This window comes from Emydura macquarii, unplaced genomic scaffold, assembly GCF_026122565.2.
Source record: "Emydura macquarii macquarii isolate MOO-44397 ecotype Brisbane River unplaced genomic scaffold, CSIRO-AGI_Emac_v2 contig_1045, whole genome shotgun sequence".
Lineage (NCBI taxonomy): Eukaryota > Metazoa > Chordata > Testudines > Chelidae > Emydura > Emydura macquarii.
The window spans coordinates 18965704-18987289 of record NW_027131182.1 but is presented as its reverse complement, the minus strand read 5'-3'; the positions used below and the strand labels follow the sequence as shown (position 1 = coordinate 18987289).

The 21586-nt window shown below is 38.3% G+C and overlaps 1 long non-coding RNA gene across 2 annotated transcripts in view; it reads left to right on the top strand.

Annotated features, from left to right (window-relative positions):
• Positions 1-703: 703 nt before the first annotated feature.
• The window catches only part of LOC137151322 (uncharacterized), a 36620-nt gene continuing 15737 nt past the window's right edge, over positions 704-21586 (top strand). For both annotated transcript variants that reach the window (XR_010919251.1, XR_010919253.1), the window contains exons 1-2: positions 704-927; positions 16277-16530. This is a non-coding gene — a long non-coding RNA (uncharacterized lncRNA). The remainder of the gene's footprint in view (positions 928-16276; positions 16531-21586) is intronic.

Genomic DNA, 21586 nt, shown 5'->3' with positions numbered 1-21586 from the left:
ATAAGGAAGAAGGTATTATTGTACTCAGTGACTATCTTTCTCAATATCAAACTAAGTAACATTTTTCAGCTGCTGTTTAGTTTCTCTGCTACTTGGCTGAAAGTGAAGATAAACTTGTACTAACAATGTTTACTTGCAGTTCCTGACAAACAGAATCTAGTCCCTTTCTTGATCTTTCACTTGTAAAACTTACAACAGGTCAGTCAAACAGTGGCAGATGGTGCAAGATGCTTTGTATGCCTGAGGCTGGGTACCTGTGAGGTGCAATTTATTGAAAAACAGAATGTGATAACAGCAACCCCAGCCCTTTTAAAGCCTCAAACACAGAGACAGAGAAAGTTTCTTTCATCCAAAGATCAAAAGCTGTAGAAAAAGGATTTCTCTGGTATAAAGTAAACATATAGAGGAAGAAAAAAGAGAAGTTTTTTTTCAGCCATAATACAAAAAAGAAACCAAGGGAACTCCCATTTTTCTCTAAAATCAAAATGTGTTTGTTTCCCCCCCCCCCCCATTGTTTTCTCTCCTGATTTATATAACCTTCTCCCATTAAGCACACAGATGCTTGATGCCAATGAAGCTAATTGATATTAGTGGGAAAAGCAAGTGGTTAGCAGAGTTCAGGAGACAGATTCTTTTATCAGAGACGTTAATATAAATTGGGAGTATATAAAGATGTCAGGTACTTTTAGATTTTTATTGAAAATAAAGTTTTATATGAGTCAAGACAATGTTTCCAGTATAGGAAAAGTCATGCAGGAAATTGAATCCCACATTACATCTATGAGTCAAAAAATTTAGCATGATGCCAAAGAACTGCATGCAGAGCGAAAAGCAAAAGGGGTCTGTTTTTCCCTGCATGTGTATATATGACTCCCATTAGGCTGAGTGAGAGCTGTGCATATGTGAGATCAAAGGAAAAACAAATCGGTAAGTAAAATTATATCTTTAACATTACTTTCAACAATTTAAGAAGGATAATCCTTAAAATTGTATATTAGAATGATGCAAAATAATTTTGTTACTATGTATAACTTGTGCATCAGTATACTTTACTACATATTATTCTTGGCTGATTAAAAGATCAGATCACTTTTTTCTGTGCAATAAAGACTATACACTATCCTAGCAAGTTAACAATCAGGTATGTACTTCATAAACCAACAGTAGTGTTCTGGTGAGATGAGCCAGTTTGGCTCCAAGGATCACCCCCTTCCAAAACTGGGAGAAGTTCATGGCTGAATCTAGACTTCACAGCTCAGGCTCCTCCTCGTTAGCTATCTTTTGCTCTGCTGTGCAGAATTAGGATAGACAAAGTGCAGCTCCATTAAAACCATTCAGGCCTCTTGGGTCTATATTCCTAGAGGCAAGGGAGAAAGGTTTCACCTCGGCACCAGCCAATGCAGCATCACTAGAGAGGGAGGTGAAGGGTGATGCTCAGTGGGGCTCCCTAGGCCAGAGCAGGAAGGCAGCTTCCTCCTCATCTCTAATCACCTCCCACTACCTTTGACCTGTATTCTTAGTCTAGCAAGTGAGTTGGATAATCACACAAATAAATGCCTTGGAGTCACTTATGTTTTTTCAATATTCCTGCCCATTTTTGTCTGAATTAGACTGGAAACTCCTTGGGGCAGGGACCTGTCTTATTTCATATTTGTAAAGCCTTGTGCAGCTGTGGTGCTTTGTAAGGCCCAACCCTGCAATTTACAATGTATAACAAGGCTGCTGATTTCAGAGGAGCTCCGCCTGGGCACAGCAGTCTTCTGGTGTATTGGAAATTTCAGAATCTGGACTTAGACAAATAATATTAAATGTGTAGTTCACTGAACATACTATATTGTTTCAAGACAAACTCTTAACTTACAAAAGCTTATTATTTGAACTCAGACTATCAAGTCACCTGCAATAAAAATGAACAAAATCTGAACATTTTTCTCTTTCATGCATGTGATATTTTGCTTGTGAATATACTAATAGGGAAATTAAGGCTGTATTTTAACAAGTCACATTTGTTTTCTATTTGTGAGAGATGGAGTTGCACTGGGTGATTATTTTATTTCCAATGTGATATAAGATTAACAAAGTCTTTTTTCTTTTTCGAGAAATAAAAAAATATAAAAAATGACTGATTTGAAATTGTGCCTGGTGCAGATTGTAATCATGCTGACATAATTGCTTTAGAGTTACCGCATAAATTGCTGTCTTTGATGGTAATGTTTGATCAAAATGAAATTTGATGAAATACTGAATTTCATTGATAGTTCTGGCTCTGAGAATATTTATTCAAATTCAGATATGCCTTGTAGATGTTCCTAATTGTTCTGGGGATGCTATGTCAGTCAAGTAAAGCTTCACAAAATGTAAAGCGATAAGAAATTATTTCCTCTCTCTAATGTATCTGCAGCAGGTATGAAGTTTAGTAATGTTTTCTTCTGAATGTGATGTATTAAAATATAGTGCAGCCTGTCAGAAGACTAAAAATGTATTTGGGTATGCAGACTGGAAAGTATAGTGATTCATAGGTGTTCAAATTCTTTGTAAGAGGAAGGCAAAGGAGAGTGTATCTGTAGTTGGTCCCTATATGTTTGTCAGGGATATTTATTTTGGAGTCTACTCATACTCAGTAGCATTATGCACTCCATTTTTCAGACAAAAGCTATCTAGTGTGCAGAAGCTTTTTTAGGCTCAATCTTCCACAAAGCTACAAATAGGGACTGAAAAAACACCTCTCTCTCCTGCATTTAGGAGTCATAATTCCCTCTGAAACTGGACACACACACTTCATCTAAAGGAAACTGTTTTAAACATGACGACTATTTAGATATTAAGGGGCTGACTCTGGTCCCTATACATTGGGATTTTTATAGATGTATTTCCATGCTTCTAGTCAACTTTATAGCCTGTCTCTGGACTGCATCTATTTCTGCTATGTCTTTTCCACTGACTTTGTAAAATGACACCCAGGTCTTTTTCCTGACTAGGTGCAATTAATTTAGAACCCACTAGGTACATGAGTAGTTAGGATTATTCTTTCTAATGTCCATCACCTTGTCTGTGTCAACATTTAATTTCATCTGACATCATGCTGCCCAGTCACCTAACTTTATTAGGTCCCTCTGGAGTTCCTCACAGTCTTGAGAGCCATAAGTAATTTGATATTATCTGCAGCAATTGCCTTTATAAGTGCAGAACATTATTAGCCTAAGGAACTCTTAATTTCTTTTCCTATCTGCTGCTACATTTGTTAAAAACCAAAGCCAACTCAACTATGCTATTTTATTCATGGTCCTCTACCACATCCAGGACATATTACCAGAGTGCCACTCGCTGGTGTGTGTATGTACCAATCCCTGACCTATTTTAGAGACGCTCCTTTAGCTCAGGTGCCAGGGCTCTGTGTTTTTGAAGGAGGAGTGTTTTTGGAGGAGAAGATGTTGAGTTATATCCTTATTGTCATTCTGAAGCTCTGAGTGATCATGATGTGAAGCACTGTGACAGCTGTGAAGTTCTAGGGTGGCCAGGGATTTGTTCCAGTATAATCAGCACACAGCAATGAACATCACAAGCTGTTCTGGCACCACTAGCTCCACTGTAATTCATAGCATAAGGGTGTATTGTAGCATAGAGTAATCAAAAACATATTTGCTATAAGATATAATAATTAATCAATTGCACCTGTCTTTAAAAAAAAGCATGAAGCAATTACAGACCATGAGCTCCAGGCATTAGAGTTAACAAGGTTCAAATGGTTGGTGACGCTTAGTCTATAGTTACAGCAGGTGGAAATTCATGAGTGATTATTGCTCTTCAAAAGTACTATTGAAACAGTATGAGATACAGTTATCTTAGTGGCAGATATTGATGCTGCTGTTATTACTCATTTTCCTATAGATGTTGTTCAATAGGCAGCCTCTCATGAGAAATAAAACCTTTCATTGATGGTTACTCACTTTGGAAGGAAATGCTTGCCCACAAGGATATGGGTAATTATTTTCTCATTCCATCCTAAACTGCTATGGAAAATTTGGGAAGCTTTTTTAACACTGTGCATGTTTATAGAAATAAGAAGAGAAATATGAAAAGTAGGAAGATATTAATAATTTAAGATTATTGCCTTACCTAGGAAACCACTCACATTTGACACATGATCAAACTAATCTTTGAGTTTGTCTCAAAAACCAGACACTCTTGACATGAGTGGGAGAAAATAATGGAAGAATCAAAAAGAAACTCTTCCTGGTCCAAAAATTGTCTAAAGCTTTAATGGACAAAACGCATTAGAGGAACATTAGTCTGTTGAATTATTTATGTTGACTTTTTTAGTATTTTTTATATGGTGTCTAAGTGTCTCTAGTTCACTCTTTATGTCCCATCTACAATATTTTTTCAAAGAAGGTTATAGGTGGTGGAGAATAAAATGAAATTAATATCAAACCTCTGCCATTACTTACTTCAATTTTATCCCATTGTGGTATGATGTAGAAAAGCCCTGTCTCTGAACCACTGAAAAGCATATTTGTTCAGTTTTATTCATGAGACACTACTCTACGAACACAGGGCTAGTTTATGCCCTTGGGCTATGTAGCCATGGAGGGAATTGTGGCTTTGGACAAGGGAGGGAAAGAAGGGGTAGAACACCTGATGTTCACCACTGTGAGGAGGGAGGAATAGGGAGTGAACAAAGCCCACCTCCCAAACACATCAGCTACCAAAGCCAGCTGGGAAGGGGTTGAACAAGGGTCCAGATTACTATTGGTAATCTGATTCAGGGGTGTTATAGTACGAGAGTATGCACAGGAGAATGTTTAGGAACTTAAGAAATGCTGCATGGGAGAGTACAGCCTTAATGATGCACAGTGTTAGTTCTCTCTTCTTGTGCATGAACAGAAAGTGTGGTGTCAGAAGTGAGTTAGCTCCTAGATTCATAGAGATTAAGGCCAGAAGAGACAATTAGATCATCCAGTCTGAACGCCTGCATATCACAGGTCACTAAAACCTCACCTAGTTAACCTTTTATTGAGTCCAATAACTTGTGCTTGACTAACGTGTAACTAGTGCTTAGCTAAAGCATATCTTCCAGAAAGGCAGCCAGTCCTGATTTAAAAATAAGAAGAGATGGAGACTTCACCATTCCTCTTGTTTCTCACCATCAATAGTTTTTGTCTAACTTCTCATTTGAATTTGTCTGGTTTTAGCTTTTGGCTACTGATTCTTGTTACAACTTTCTTTATTCTTTACTACCTGGTATTTTCTCAGCATCAAGGTTGTTGTTATATACTAATCAACTCATCTCTCTATCTTCTTTTTGATAAACTAAACAGATTGAGCTCTTTGAGTCTCTCAGTGCATGATTTTCTCTAGTTCATGAATGTGGACACAAGAATGACCATACTGGGTCAGACCAATGGTCCCTCTAGCCCAGTATCCTGTCTCACGACAGTAGCCGATGCCAGGTACTTCAGAGGGAATGAATAGAACAGATAATCATCAAGTGATCCATCCTGTCAGCCATTCCCAGCCTCTGGCAAACAGTAATTCCTGCCTATCGTGGCTAATAGACATTGATGGACCTATCCTCTATGAACTTATCCAGTTCCTTTCTGAACTCCGTTATAGTCTTGGCCTTCACAACATCTGCTAGCATGGAGTTCCACAGGTTGACTGTGTGTTCTGTGAAGAAATACTTACTTTTGTTCTTTTAAAACCTGCTGCCTATTAATTTCATTTGGCGACCTGTAGTTCTTGTGTTATGAGAAGGAGTAAATAATACTTCCTTATTTACTATCTTGATAGCAGTCATGATTTTATAGACCTCTATCACATCCCCCCTTAGTCATCTTTTTTCCAATCTGAAAAGTCCTGATTTTATTAATCTCTCCTCATATGGAAGCTTTTCCATATCCCTAATAATTTTAGCTGTCCTTTTCTGTACCTTTCCCAGTTCCGATAAATATTTTTTAAGATGGGGCAACCAAATCTTCATGCAGTATTCAAAATGTGAGCATATCAAGGCTTTATAAAGAGGCAATATGATATTTTCTGTCTTATTATCTATTCCTTTCCTAATTATTCCCAACGTTCTGTTAGCTTTTTTGACTACTACTGCACATTCAGTGGACACCATAACTAACTATACAAAGTATTCCAGTATCAGTCTCACCAATGCCGTATGACTTTCTTAACTTATGCCTCTGTATCCCATGTGGAATATAGAGCCTTCACCACTGCCTTCTATCTTTGGTAGTCTCTTGCTGCAGTCGTCCTTCTTCCCATGTCATTTTAATAGCTTTTAGTTCTGCTTTTCCAAGTTTTCCTTGGTCTACCGCTTCATGTCTTGCTTTGGGGGTTCCAGTCTAGTATCTGTCTTATTATATTGTTCAGTTCCTTCCTTCATGTGTGCCCTCACCAGCTCCATTCTCATTCTATAATTTCCTGCTCTATCAGTTTCTATTTTGTTCTCCTCCCAACACTTTTCATTTCTGATTTTTTTCTGGCCCGTTGATGTTGAGGATTTGTCTAAGGAAGGTGTTTATAAAAACTTGGAATGTAGATAAAATTTTGAAAAATCACCAAGTTTCAGCACAACATGGTAAAATGGACTTTACAATGGTGTTAAAAATTCAAAGTTAAGTTTGAAGGGCCAGGTTTCTGCTTCTCCAGATCAGTTTTGGGGATATGAAGTTATGTTGGTTGTCACTATTCTGGCTTTAACATCTTAATCTGTTCCACTTGTTTTTTCTTATGATGCTGCCAAGATATGTGAAGTGTCAGATCTCTTTTATGTCAATCCCAGAAAATGTTATTGGTGTTGATTCTCATTGTTTTAGTTTTGTGTTGGTTGTTTTAAACACTACTAACTGTGCATAGGTATGAAGATAATTTGTTTTAGCTTGCTGTGAGTATGAGACAGCAGGCTGATGTCATGTGCAAAGCTGACAACTTCTAGTTTCTGTCCGGAAGTCCATTGCATATCCCTTGGTTGTTCTGTGGGATCTCATTACCCAGTCAGTTACCAGTAGGAAGGTCCTGAGTGACCTAACACATCCCTGTCTGTCATTACCTTAAAGGCTTAATCTGTTCACTTATGTATTTCTTGGCAAGGAATTTTTTCTATAGAAGCTCTGAGTAATCATTACAAATTTCTGAGGGATTCCATAATAGTGTAGCAATTTGCATAAGACTGTTCTATCCATGTGTCAATGGCTTTTTTGGAAATCACTTAACTGATTGACAGCTCTCTTTACTTCTATGCTAGTGATAGGTCCTAATTCAACATTCAAATATTCTCTTTCCTCTGTCTGTGGGATTGACCACTGGCTGCCATTCAGTTGTTGCCTAAAATATTACCTCCAAACAATTGTTGTGATGTATTCCTGGTTAAAATTATATTAATTGTTCTGGAATGGTCAGTTGATGTTTGTTCTTCCCAACAACTGTCTAGTGATATTGTACAGTGTCTTCACATCTTGCCAGACAAACCATTCATTGTGGTGTTTCTTCCTGAATCCCAGCACTTCTTTTAGAGCTTTTGCTGAAAGTTTCCTTTGTTCATTTGCAATTGCTGTGTACTGTTGCATTATCTTCATCTTCAAGTACCTGGTATCTGTTTGCTAGTGCAATTCTAAACTTTTTATGTGTTATCTGTTTTAGCTTGGTGGTTTTATAATAATGGAATCTCAGTGTTTGGTTCTCAATTTTGTTCTTATTTTTATTTTCAGTATAGCTACCATTAAGTCATGATCCATTCCCACATCTGCACCATTCTTGCAACATACTCAAAGAGCCATTAGCGATTATCTTCAAAAGGTCATGGAAGATGGGAGAGATTCGAGAAGACTGGAAAATGGCATTCTATTTGCCCATCTATAAAAAAGGGAAACAAGGGCAAACTGGGGAATTACAGACCAGTCACCTTAACTTCAGTATCTGGAATGATAATGGAGCAAATAATTAAGAAATCAATTTGCAAACACCTAGAAGATAATAAGCTGATAAGTAAGAGTCAGCATGGATTTGTCAAGAACAAATCATGTCAAACCAACCCAATAGCTTTCTTTGACTGGGTAACAAACCTTGTGGATGGAGGGAAGTGGTAGGTGTAGTATATCTTGACTTTTTATGGCTTTTGATACTTTCTGGCATGACCTTCTCATAAACAAACTAGGGAAATACAACCTAGATGGAGCTACTATAAGCTGGGTGCATAATTGGTTGGAAAATCACTTCCAGAGAGTATTTACCAGCGATTCACAGTCAAGCTAGAAAGGTGTATCAAGTGGAGTCCCACAGGGATCGGTACTGGATCCAGTTCTGTTCAATATCTTCATCAATGATGTAGATAATGCCATAGAGCCACCAATTTGTATTTCATGCACATGAAATCCCTTTTCTTTGTAGGAAAGAGAGAGAACATGGCACATCCATTGCAAGTCTCCACCACTGTTCCACCACTGGTGATCTTGCTATCACACATTGTGCTGAACCTCTAAGGAAAGCCTCTCACACTCCTTCCTTTCCACTCCCTCCAAAACTCCTGCCAGCTGTCTTTGTTTACTGCTCTGTCCCCTTTTTATACCAAGTCTTCTCTGCTTATCTTAGCTCAGCTCTACCCCTCACCATCAGGAACTGAGTAATCACTCAGATGTCAAACAGCTGGTTTAATTAAAGTTGCAAGGGTTAGATTCTAGTAGCCTTTAGCAAAACACCCTGCTTACACAGGAGCTCATGGCCCAGCTCCACAGTCTGAACACAGAGAACAAAAAATGTCAACTAAACAACCCACAGACAGAACACACTACTGACCAAGTCCCACACACAATCTGCAGCTACTCCCTCCAAAACTCCCGTTAGCTACCTCGGTTCACAGCATGACTATGGGAATCAGAGGGTTTTGGCCCTTTAATGGACTCTTTTTAAAGAGCTTTCAACTTTCATATACATTTTGCCCTCTGACTTTTTTCAGTTTTTTGCAGATTTTGCAGGCTCATGAAATCCAACTCTGAATATTAAAAAGCAGTAGCCTCTGTTTTCAATGAAAACAAGTGAATTCATGAACCTAATAGCATGAACCTAGTAAATCTGGGACAAAATGATTCATATAATAGATATAAAAGAAACACAAAACATATCCAGACCAGACAAGGCAATGTAACACCAGTGAAGCAAAGCTGCTAAAAGATTACCATAGTGCGAGGACTGTGGTGTCTTCCAGGCCCGTTACACATGGAAATAGATAAAATAGTACAGCACCTGCCTCGCAGAATACCCATTGCATTCAAGAAAAAATAATGGGTGCAGTAAAACAAATGGAAAAAGAAGGCATCTTTGCTAAAGTCAGAGAGCCCATAAGTTGGACAAGCTGCATGGTAGCCATTGAGAAGCCAGGCAGGATGTGTGTTGGTTCTGGGTCTGGTTTTGTTCAACATCTTCATTAATGATCTGGAGAATGGAGTGGATTGCACCCTCTGCAAGTTTGCAGATGACACTAATTTGAGGGGAGTGATAGATACTCTGGAAGGTAGGGATAGGATACAGAGTGACCTCAAGAAATTAGAGGATTGATCCAAAAGAAATCTGATGAGGTTCAACAAGGACAAGTGCAGAGTCCTGCATTTAGGACAGAAGAATCCCATTCACTGCTACAGACTGGGGACCAACTGGCTACGCAGCAATTCTGCAGCAGAAGACCTGGGGGTTACAGTGGACAAGAAGCTGGATATGAGTCAACAGTGTGCCCTTATTGCCAAGAAGACTAAGGGCATATTGGGCTACATTAGTTAGGAGCATTGCCAGCAGATCCAGGGAAGTGATTATTCCCCTCTATTCAGCACTGGTGAAGCCCCATTTGGAGTATTGTGTCCAGTTTTGGGCCTCTCCACTACAGAAAGGATGTGGACAAATTGGAGAGAGTCCAGCAGAGGGCAACAAAAATTCTTAGGGGGTTGGAGCACATGACTTATGAGGAGAGGCTGAGGGAACTAGGCTTGTTTAGTCTGCAAAAGAGAAGAGTGAGGGGGGATGTGATAGAGGCCTTCTGCTATCTGAAATGGGGTTCCAAAGAGGATGGGGCTAGTCTGTTTTCAGTGGTGGCAGATGACAGAACAAGGAGGAATGGTCTCAAGTTGCAGTGGGAGGGAGGTCTAGGTTGGACATTTGGAAAATCTTTTTCACTAGGAGGGTGGTGAAGCACTGGAATAGGTTACCTAGGGAGGTGGTGGAATCTCCAAACTTAGAGGTTTTTAAGGTGTGGCTTGACAAAGCCCTGGCTGGCATGATTTAGTTGGGGTTAGTCCTACTTTGAGCAGAGGGTTGGACTAGATGAACTCCTGAGGTCCCTTCCAACCCTAATATTCTATGATTCTATGACTGGCATAGATCAAAGCAGTTTAAAGAAGATTTCACAATCAAATGCTTACAGCTGAAGAAATATTATTTGACTTGGCAAAAAACAAAAATATTCTTGAACCTAAAGTTGGATATTGGCAAGTGTTAGTGGAAAAGAAAAACAGCTACTCCACCATGGTATGGACACCAGCAGGTAGATACAGATGTTCAGAATGGTATTCAGGGTCAAATCTGAAGTGGACAAATATCAATGCTGCCACAAAGATGTATTGACAAAAAAAAGCAAGGGAAATAAATCTAAAATTGAATAAAAAGATGAAACTGCAATTGACTGTAGCACCGTATTTGGGACTCTTGTTAACCTCCCAAGGACTATGTCCTGACTGTGAAAAAGTGAAAGCAATACATCAGATGCCTCTACCTAAAAATATTAAATCTGTTCAGAAATCATTAGTATTTGTAAATTTATCTGACAACATTTCTTCTCAGGCTCTCAGAGCTGTGTGAAACTCAGAGATAATCAGTGGATGAAGAGGCAGTATGCGCATGGTTATCTCAACATTAAGTAGCCTTTATGAATCAGCCATATGTGCAGGGGCTGGACTAATGACCTCTCAAGGTCCTGTCCAGTCCTATGAGTCAGATTCACACATATCAAGGAGCCGATGAGTTGGTTTGGATGGCAAAAAAATGAAAACAAAACATTTCAAAACTCTCCTTAAAAGGGATTGGCTGTCTGGGGTAGTGAGCTGCTCCAGAGCCATAGACCCTAGGAGCCCAGGCTGCTGGCAAGTTGGGAACCTGGGAGCTTGGGATTTGGGACTCACAGGTCTTTGTCTCTTGGTTCCCCACCAGCCTGGGTGAACAGCTGGGTGAATGAGCTGGCAAGAAAACCTGGCAGCGTTCTGTCTGAACTTTGTCACATAATCTCTGTGAAAGCACTGAGACATAGAAAGTGTCAGCCTAGCCAGTTTCAAGGTAGGGGGTGGAAAGTATCTGAACACAAACCATACAAGACAAAGATTTACAAGTGCTCATATCTCCGGCAGGTGGGGCTTTAGCCTGGTGTCTAGCCACTCTATCATGTGTACTTGTTTGTATCATTGTTGTAGCCATTTTGGTCCCAGGATATGAGAGACAAGGTAGGTGAGGTAATATCTTTTATTGGACCAACTTCAGTTCATGGAAGGTACCAGCTTAAAGCTCTCTTTCAGGCTTGGGGAAGGGAACAGAGTGTCCTTCCCCAGACCTGAAGGAGAGCTCTGTGCAGCTCAAAAGCAGGTACCATCCATGAATTGAAGTTGGTCTACTAGAAGTTTTGAGATGAGATGAGCATACATCATATACAAAAGCAGTTGAATCCTAAAGCCCAGATCACTGGCAACTGAAAAACTCAGAAATATGTCAGAGCCATTCTAGAATAGAAGCCAGTATCCAGAAAGCCAGAGTTGCCTTATACTGGCCAAATATTACCAAGGATGAGCAGACGTGATACCTGTGGGGAAATGCAGGCCAAGCAGCCAAAAGAGACAATGAAAATACACAGCATCCCCAACAGCCCTTGGAAAAAAATAGGAATGGACTTTTTCTCCACAAACTACCTCATTTTTGTGGACCACTATTCAGACCTCTGGGAACAAGATGAATTATCAGACGCTACCAGAGTGACCATCATAGACAAGGCACTGAAGCATTTCAGCAGTCGTGGTATCCCAAACTATATCATTTTGGAGAACAGACTTCAGACTACTTACAGGGGTTTGTGAACTTACCTGGGAATGGGAATTCAGTCAAATCACATCACCGTACTACATCCAGTCAAATGGCAAAGTTGTACTAGTAGTTAAAATTTCTAAGCCTATGTTAAAGAAAACTTCAAAAAGCTATGAAAAGATATGGAACATCTTTCCTGAATGGATAAACACTTCCACAGAAGCCCAGCACAATGCTTAATGTCAATGCACTCCTCCCTTGTGCCTGTACACCCTGCTTGTAGCCCCTATGTTACAACAACCAGCAGCCATAGAAGGAGTAAATAGACAAAAAAGGAAGAGAGGCACACAAAGGCCAAAACCTACTAGACCTCCTGGGACTACAGCTGGTGACCTTGTCAGGATCAAATTATTTCCTCAGGGCAAATCATGCACTTGGAAGCAAGCTACATGTGGTGAACAGATTAAATCCTTTTCTTATATAACCTTAGTTGCCAAGAAAGTTAACAGTTTTAACATGGTGTTAAGTCTGTAACAGAATGTAAAATATGTAAGCAAATTATGGTATTCATGTTTAGTTTTGCTATCTCAAATAAATGTGACAAGGGATAGTGGCCCAATAGGAGGCTTTATAGTGTGAAGGTATGTGAAGGCTTTATAGTGTGAAGGTATAGGGTAATATCTAGAGACTTAGAGAATAGTACTTTCAGGAAGTGCTTAATGATAGAGTACAGCATAAGTGGAGGAAGATGTGGAGAACTGGGAAATTTGTATATTTTATAAATTAACATTTGCCCTTCAATGTACCTGCGTGATTCAACCCCACCTGAATGCATAGAGTTAGATCTAAAGGATTCTTAAACAAAACAAAAAAGCAGGAAAGGTAAAACAATGGCCTGTTTTATTATCTCAAACAACAGCCAGGTTTGTAGCTGTGAATAGGGATTCCTCAGCCCCAGGGGCAATGAAACCTGGAGACCCAGTTGAGAAAGGTTGGATTGCGGGATTCTACCCCAAATAGAAGTGCCTTCCACTTGAAAGGGATGTACTTGTGGGACTGGGAAAGGGTCTCAGAAAGGGCAGTTTATCCAGCAACCATGACAGAAGAAATAATGCCCAAATGTTGTACTGTCTTAGATCTCTCTCATGAGTGAACACAGAAAGCCAGGAGCACTGCAGCTTCCACACTTCAGCTTTCTCTGGACTGAGGCAAATAAATCATGCAAGCCATGATAAATAAAGAAATATACCATTTATTGAAATTTAATTTATTTTATTTACAGGGAGATAAAACATTCTAGCTAGGAGACTACTAATCGGTTCAGTTGGTGTCTCAGCAGGATACTCCAGCATGATGCATACGCTCCTTTTCAATTTAAAATACAGAAGATAGCAAGACAAATTAATTACATCCTCAGAATATATTTCCTTTCTCCTAGCACCAGATTTCTGCATTATCTTAAATAAGTTGTAAACTACTTATAGATTGAACCTTAATGTTAATACCTGTTTCTCTTTATTTTTGTCTCATGCACTTTCCACAACTGAAATATCTATGGGCTGAGACACATGGTGTAAGCAGATTTAATCATTTACGCTGTTACTCATGTTATAACAAATTATTCACTTTCTTCTGAAAGAATACAATAGTTACCTGACAGGAATATTTTATGTAGTGTGTGTGTCTCTATGCATGTGTGCAGTCATTTGTATTCTTGATAGCTGCAGAACTGTATATTACAATAAAAACATAAACCTATTAAATAAATTGCTCTCATACTTTAACAGTAGATTTTTCTCTTTTACCACAATTAAAAAAATAAGTCAATGAGAGAGCCATCAGTCTGTCTCATTTCCTGTATTTGATGGTTGTAAACTGGGCTGAAAGGGTTAGAATGCATACTTAATGAATACCTATGCAATGGGATCGCCTTCAGTTATGAAAAGTATTTGCATCTCATATATTACTATTTTTTCATTTAGTTCTACCTATAAATAGCACAGTATTAGATTGACTGTCTGACCTACAACATAAAAGGCACATGCTTTGTTTTCTAGCTGCTTAGCATAGCTTTAGTTTCCATCCAAAGTTTTTCTTTATACTGATAACGTGGATTCTTCAGATAACATCTGCATTTCTTTCTGTCTCAGTGGGTACTATGACAAATCCTCTATATTGCACTGGCTTCTAATGTGGCCATTGCCTTTTAAAAACTTGTCATCCAAATCCTTAACTAGTTCTCCTTTCTGGTTTTGAGTTTTTCATTATAGCTCTAAGACATAAGTACACCATTGTACTGTATGCATTATTTAAGACTGAATTGGCAGAGTTTATGATGTTCTTAATCTGATATTTATATTGGGTTATTGTGTCTCATCTGGCCTTGGCCTTACCAAAAAGTAAATAAATAAATAAATAAACAAATAAACAGGTTAGAATAAAGTAGGGGCTGCATTTAATATTCTAAAAGAGTGCTCTAGATTTTCAGAGCCATATATGTTGTATTGTCAGGGGTTCTTAGCTTTTTCTTTATTGTGACCCTCAAAGCATTCAACTGCTTTCAACTGTTGCGATTCAGATGTGAACCTGAATTTTCTGTGGCAATTTCTATGCTCCTTCAAAAAAGATACCATGGGAATCAATGAAATGGTTTCTAGAATTTCTAGCATGTGAAGCATACCCAGATGCAAGTGCATAGAAGCTGAGTCTATGTGAAACCAGAAACAGGGAATTGAAACTGGAAAATCACCTCCTAAGCAACTGCTGGGGACCCTCATGAATGTTGTGAGCCAGTGGCTGACAACCTCTAAATTATATAATCAAATATTTTAATATGTAGGTTTTGTTAGTGATTAAACATACCAATTGTTAAATCTAAATTGCAGGATAGCAACCTGCTAATTACAGTGACAGTAATTCTCACTGGTTCCCAATAAAATCTCTTGCAACCATCTTGTAGGCTGGATTTTGAAGAAGGCCAAATGTGGGTAAACATTCTTTTTTGTCTTTTCTGTACTACTAACACAAGAAGTTCATTTACATAAAAGTTCCCTTTAAAAAATAATAAAGAGAACTTTTCCCCCGCTGGAATATTGGGCTTTAATTTATTAGTATCTGACTTTCTTATTTAAAAGATGTGGGTCAGATCCTCTGCTGGAATAAATTGATGTAGCTCCATTGAAGTTAGTGGAAATGTACTGGTTTACTTCAGTGGAGGGTCTGGCCCCTTATTTTTAGTCCTGTCTGAGAGTCACATTCAAAGCTACTGACTATTCAATTACCTTGATTTGTCTTTATTTTTCCCTGTGCTGAGCTTATTCATGCAAGAAGTAATGAGACTATTGCTGGAGTGAGGTTTTTCATTTTAGATCTAAAACAGGGGCTCTCAAACTTTTTTTTGCTGGGACCCCGTTTGAAAATATTTCAGGCTGTGACAACTCCCCTCCCCAAAGAAGTGATGACCCCCCATGTCCTGCCACTCTTACTTGTGCGCTGCTGCTGGGGGTGGCATTACCTTCAGAGCACCTGGCCAGCGGCCGCTGTTCTCTAGCCACCCAGCTCTGAAGGGCTCTGGCTGCCAGCCATGACTGACAGATGCAGCCCTGGAATGCACAGGGGCTGACAGCTCACAACCCCGCCATAATAACTTCGTGACCCCTGGAGGGGTCCCGACTGCCAGTTTGAGAACCCCTGATCTAAAAGATACTTTTATTAGAGCAGCTATATAACTGCTCTCTGCAGTATTGGAAGCACCAAGTAAATTATCAACGAACTATGCTGGCATCATGCTTTCTATCATATTATTTGGACCAAAATATACTTTGCACACAAGTTAAAATAAGCAGACCCAATTCTGTTCCTAGATTCCTTCTGAAGGAAATGGGAGTTGTTTCCATGTATGTGAATTAAGCCTAACATGTCATAATATAAAGAACAGGTCAGATCCTCATCTGATACAAAACTGGAAAATTCCATTGACTTCAGTGAATCTAAGCTGATTTGCACCAGTTAAGGATCTGGCAGAAAGCATTTAAGTGTTGGAATTGCATATACATCAGTAAAATAGGCTTGAGTAAGCTCTAATGATTATTCTTAGGGCTATGGTTTTGTCACAAAAAGTTCTACAAAAACATCTTATGAATGAGTCATGCAAATTATGGTTAAATCACAGATTTTGTGACTCATTGATTTTTACATTGTTTTGTCCCACCCACTGTTTTAGCTGGATCCTCTTGATCCTCCTACATGAGAGCAGGAGTGACAAATGTCTTTCCCCCATCCATTGCAAAGAGGACAGGAGCAGGAGCAGAGGGTCTATTCACCAACTTCCACCCCTCAGAAGGGCAAAGGATGAGGAACAACCACATCCTTAGAGAGAAAACGGGTGGCCTTTCCTGGCACCTGCAGAGAATCAAAGGAGTGGGAAGAGGTCCTGGATGTTCCAGAAAAGTAGGAAGTCACAAGATGGAGATGGAGGTAACAGAACAATCCTAATCATGGCATATTAGCTTTGTCATAATTTCTTTGGTAGACCTTGGCTACATTCAGCAATACCCCTGATTTAGCAAATAGTGTAGCTCTACCCATGCTGACTACTAAGTGAATACAAGGACATAGAGGAGTTTGCATCGATTTAAGTTAACAGGTGTTTACCCCATCTTTGAACCCTTCCCCTATATGACAAACTGTCTCCTCATATGGAGGTGACTTATCTATGCCCAGTAAGGCTTTCCTCTGCAAATTTGTTCTCTTTTTCTTAATCTCTAAACCCTCTGCCTAAGTTCTGGGAGAAGGAATCCTGCCTAATCATGGCTAGAAGTTAAGTACTTGTCGTCAGTTCACATCAACTCTATTGGTATACAGACCTTTAGTGACACAGGACGAGCATATTAAAAATATCTGACCCAACATTAGAAAACCAGATTCCATCAACCAGATAGAGAATGGGAAAATTGCAATAAATCTCCTCATGCCTGACCAACAACTTTTTAATGAGTAATATAATTTTGCTCATCTTAGTCAATAATGCCCATCCATGACATATGTTTCATCCTGATGGGCCTGTCAGCTCCCCACTAGATTTGTCAAGGAAGCATTTCAGATCAAACTAAAACTATACTTTGGTAACACTGCTTTGACTGTAATGAAACCCCTTTTTATCCTGATGACTAAATTAATTTTATTTTTAATTACCAAATCATCTCCCACAAATGAATAATCAAAATCTGCAGCTGGCCTAGACATCATCTCATAGAGCAGTAGCAAACTGATGAGCTGATTTCACAGCATCTCTTGTGCTCTCTGAGAGCAAAAGATTGCTTAATGCACATCAGTTGAAATGTATTCATTTAAAAGATTACTCACTAGTATAGGCACTGAGTCTTTTTCAAAAGCAAAAGGATACAATATTAAAATGTAATCCCAAAATACTTGAGCCCAGTACAAAGCAGGACACTCAAAATAAATAAATAAAAAGATAACAATACATTCATCTTTTCAGTTTTTTATATTGAAAATAAAATAACAGATTTAAAGATTTAAAATTTAAAATTTGAAGATTTTAAATCTTAAGATTTTAAAGATTTAAAGTTTCCCAATTCCCCAAATTCCTGTATGTCAGTGTCTTCCAGCTGTTTGGAGGTATAATTCCTAAAGTCTCTCTCTTGTAGTCACACACAGCTCTAAATTAATAAATATAGGCCATAATGTACTATTGATTTTTTTTTTAAAGCAGAACTCCCTATTGATTTTAATTTGGAATTGTGGTGTTTTTTTTGTTGTTTTTTTTTTAAAGCGATGGTATAGTGTGACCCAAATAAGTGATGATTTCTTCACATACTAGTCTGCTTTTCCTCTGTCTCCAAAAGTCTGACCTAAGATGACACTTTCAAATGAACAGAGTGATTCTGGTTTTGTGTTCAAGTTTCTGCTTAATATTAATTGGGCAATAATTATGACACAGCAGGAGAGAAAAAAAGGAAGCATATTCTGTGAGTTTAAAATAAATTGTCCATAGAGATTAACTGCACCCAATCTATGATAACAACTTTCAAGAATATTTGTATCTTATGTAGAACGCTATACAAGTTGCTTAGTGATTTGAAAGAAAATAATATGCTTAGTTTCTTGAGTAAGGAATTGAGTGATTAATGTCTGGAACAAACTGCCAAGGAAAGTGGTGGATTCTTCACCACCATATGCCTTCAGTTCAACATTGAATGCCTTTTTGGAAGTTATGCTTTAGTTAACGCAAGTTATTGGGCTCAATAGAGAGGTAAGTGGGTGAACTTTAATGGGCTGTGATATACAGGAAGTCAGATTAGATGATCTAATTGTCCCTTCTGCCTTTAAACATTATGAATCTATAAAAATGAAAACACTTAACTATAAGAAATTAGAAGTTATGGTATTTCTGATTAAATATAAATGCTTCTCTTTATTGTTTCATATTAGATAAGGAACAAAACATGACCTTAGTGCTAAATTTAGCCCCTCCTTGTTTGGCATAACTGGAGAAGGAAGAAAGAGGTAGCCACAAGACCACACACAAAATCCACTGCTTAAGTTTAGCACTCAAGAAAGTGCTGTAAGCATTGCCTAACCAACGTGACAGCCCATGCATCACTCTCCCAAATGTGTTTGGTGTTCAGTACAAGAGACAAAACTGGCTAAATAGTCTGCTGCCATCAACAACAAGCAGACATATGAAAAACAGAACACTTCAGCTGAGCAACAGAGTCCCCCAGTGCAGTACATTGCGACACACTATGGAATTCTGCCCTACCGGGTAATATTCCCTTTGTAGAGGACTAATCTGGCTGGCTATTTGATTCTCCTTGTTGTGCTATTTGGCTAGTGCCAGGACATGATTTGTCTCACAATATACCATTTAAAATAAGAATGCAATACCAAAGATAGGAGGTTTATTTACCTTTCTATAGCATCTTACAATCACAGATCTCAAAGTGCCTTTATAAACAATTATGCCCATTACTCCTATAACCGCATTTTATACATGGGGAAAAAATGACGTACAGACCACTTAAAAGATTTGCACAGGATTACACAGGAAGTCTGTGGCAGAATCAGGGATTAGATCCAGATAACAGATAGCGTCCATACATTTACAAAGCAAATTACTGTTATTTAAATCCTCTGGATACAGACACCTGAGATATCACACACAAAAAGAAGATTCCACCAAACTGAATGTGTGGGGAAGAGAAATCTGCTCATGTTTAAAAGCCCTTAATGTGTTCATAAACCTCCTCTAGGACTTTGTCTAGCCATAATATGTGTTCTATGTAAACCAACACAATAAATAATTAAATTCCCCATTATAGAGTATTCCACATTTCCTCTCTGCAAGAGATTTCATTTTGCACAAGACATTTGTACTTAAATTTACTATGTTTACTATGTTCGTCAAAAGAAGCGGAAAAGCTAAATTCTCTCTTCTGAGTGGTGGACTTGAAAGAAATGAATGGCACCAGTGTTTCAAAGATAAAATAAGAAAGAGCACAGGAAAATTAAACAACTGCAGAGAAGGAGAAATTTGTTTTTAAATAAGGAAATAAGGAACTGCTCCAGCTGAGAAGACAAGAAAGTTGGGAAGTGGGAGAGCATGATATTTTGATGTAAAACACATTTATCCAACAAAGAAGCATTGCAAAGAAGAAATGGGGATGATAGATGTAATTATATATAATAAGATATACATTATAAACAGAGTTACAGCTAGAGCTGGTAGATAATTTATTTTCTATCAGAAAATTAAATTTACTCAAAACCAAACCCTATCAAGCTAAAATACAGCAAAATGACACATTCTCTGTAGCCTGGTTGTTAGGCCACTGGCCTAGGTACTATGAGGACCTTGATTCAAATCTCTGCTCCATCTAAAATGAGCTAGGATGAGCGTTCTTCTCTGAATTAGGAAGAGCAAGGACTTCCTCCACATTATGGAGTGTGATTTCTCTTTCCTGCCTGCCCCATACAGACCTAAGAGGTGAGACTTGCTTTGCGGGGTCTTATTCTCCAAACATGGATGACCCTTAAAATGGGTTTAGTTACCAGTGACTGTAAGAAATTGAACTGTATTTAATTTTTACAGTGTTAGGCATAACAAGAGCCATATAGTCTTCTTATTTGTTGAGGTTTTTTGGGGGTTTTTTTTTTTTTGGTATTAGTTTTTATTATTTGTTGGTATGCCAGACTGAGGCCCCATTTTGCTAGATGCTGCACAGACACAGAAGCAGATACTGTCCCTGGCCTGAAGAGTCAAGAAAGCAAGTGAAATAGGAGCAAACAAAGCAGGAGAGATAAGAAATGCTGATTTTGGACCTAATCCATTCATTTCAGTATGAGCTGAGGGTGCTCAGTCTCCTGCAAGATCAGGGCTATAATCACTGTTTTGTTGAACTCCTGTATTTAGCCCTTCCTGTAGTATTTTATGGATTTATCTGACTTTTAGTCTTCATGAGGTCCCATACTGTAGCCCAGTAACTAATATGTTAGTGCTAATCACAGTAGGTGTCAGATAGTGAGGGAAAATCCAGACACTGATACTTGTCACATTCTTTGTCTGTGAACCTGCAAAAATTTAAGCACATGCTTTACTTTAAGCACAGGAGTAGCTCCATTATCTTTATATACTTTATGCTTAAAGTTGAAGTACATGACTTAGTCTATTTAGTCTGTGCAGGGTCAGAACCTTGGATAGAGCACATTTTTCAACAGATAGGACAAACAGGATTGGAGACCATTGTTATTGGAATTTGGGAAACACAAGAAAATTGTGCTGCTTTAACTAAGCCCATGATCTAAGTATAGGGGATGTTCAGAAACCATTGAGAGTCACTGCTCAACATTTTGCAAGATTGCACCTTTTTTACAATTTAACAATATAGCAAATGCATCACCTTGCTTCAGGTTATGCCAGATAGGACTCTGTGATTGACTGCTGTGGAAACTGTAATCCAAAGCAATCGGCACATCTGGCACTGGATCAGGGAGATTTTCATGAAATAGAAGTTTTGCTGTCTTATAGAAGCAGGTAGTTATGCCCTGATAGACAAGAAGAAACTTTTAACTTCCAAACACCCTTATTTCCATAGTTCTGGCATTTGGAAAAAAAAGTATATGTAATTTGAATAAACTATATATTCATGGCATTTTTTTGTTTTGCACCAATACTATATATATTTATTTGTGTAACCTAGAGTATTGCAATTAGAAAGATAGTTATCAATAATGGTGTCTCTTGGCTAATAGTATAAACCACAACAATATTTGTATATATAAAATATATATAAATAATATAAAAAGTCTGGCTTTAAAACAAATGCCAAATCAGAATTAGAAATCTAACTCTCTGGTTCAATGTGACATACTTACTGTAGCAGGTCAGGAATATATGGATGAATTTTTTTTTCCAATCAGGCACTGTCAATTCACTGAACACAAAACCATTCATGGGAAACAAGTTTCTCATCTGAAAAAATAAATTGAAATTGTCAAAATGCAAGGAAAA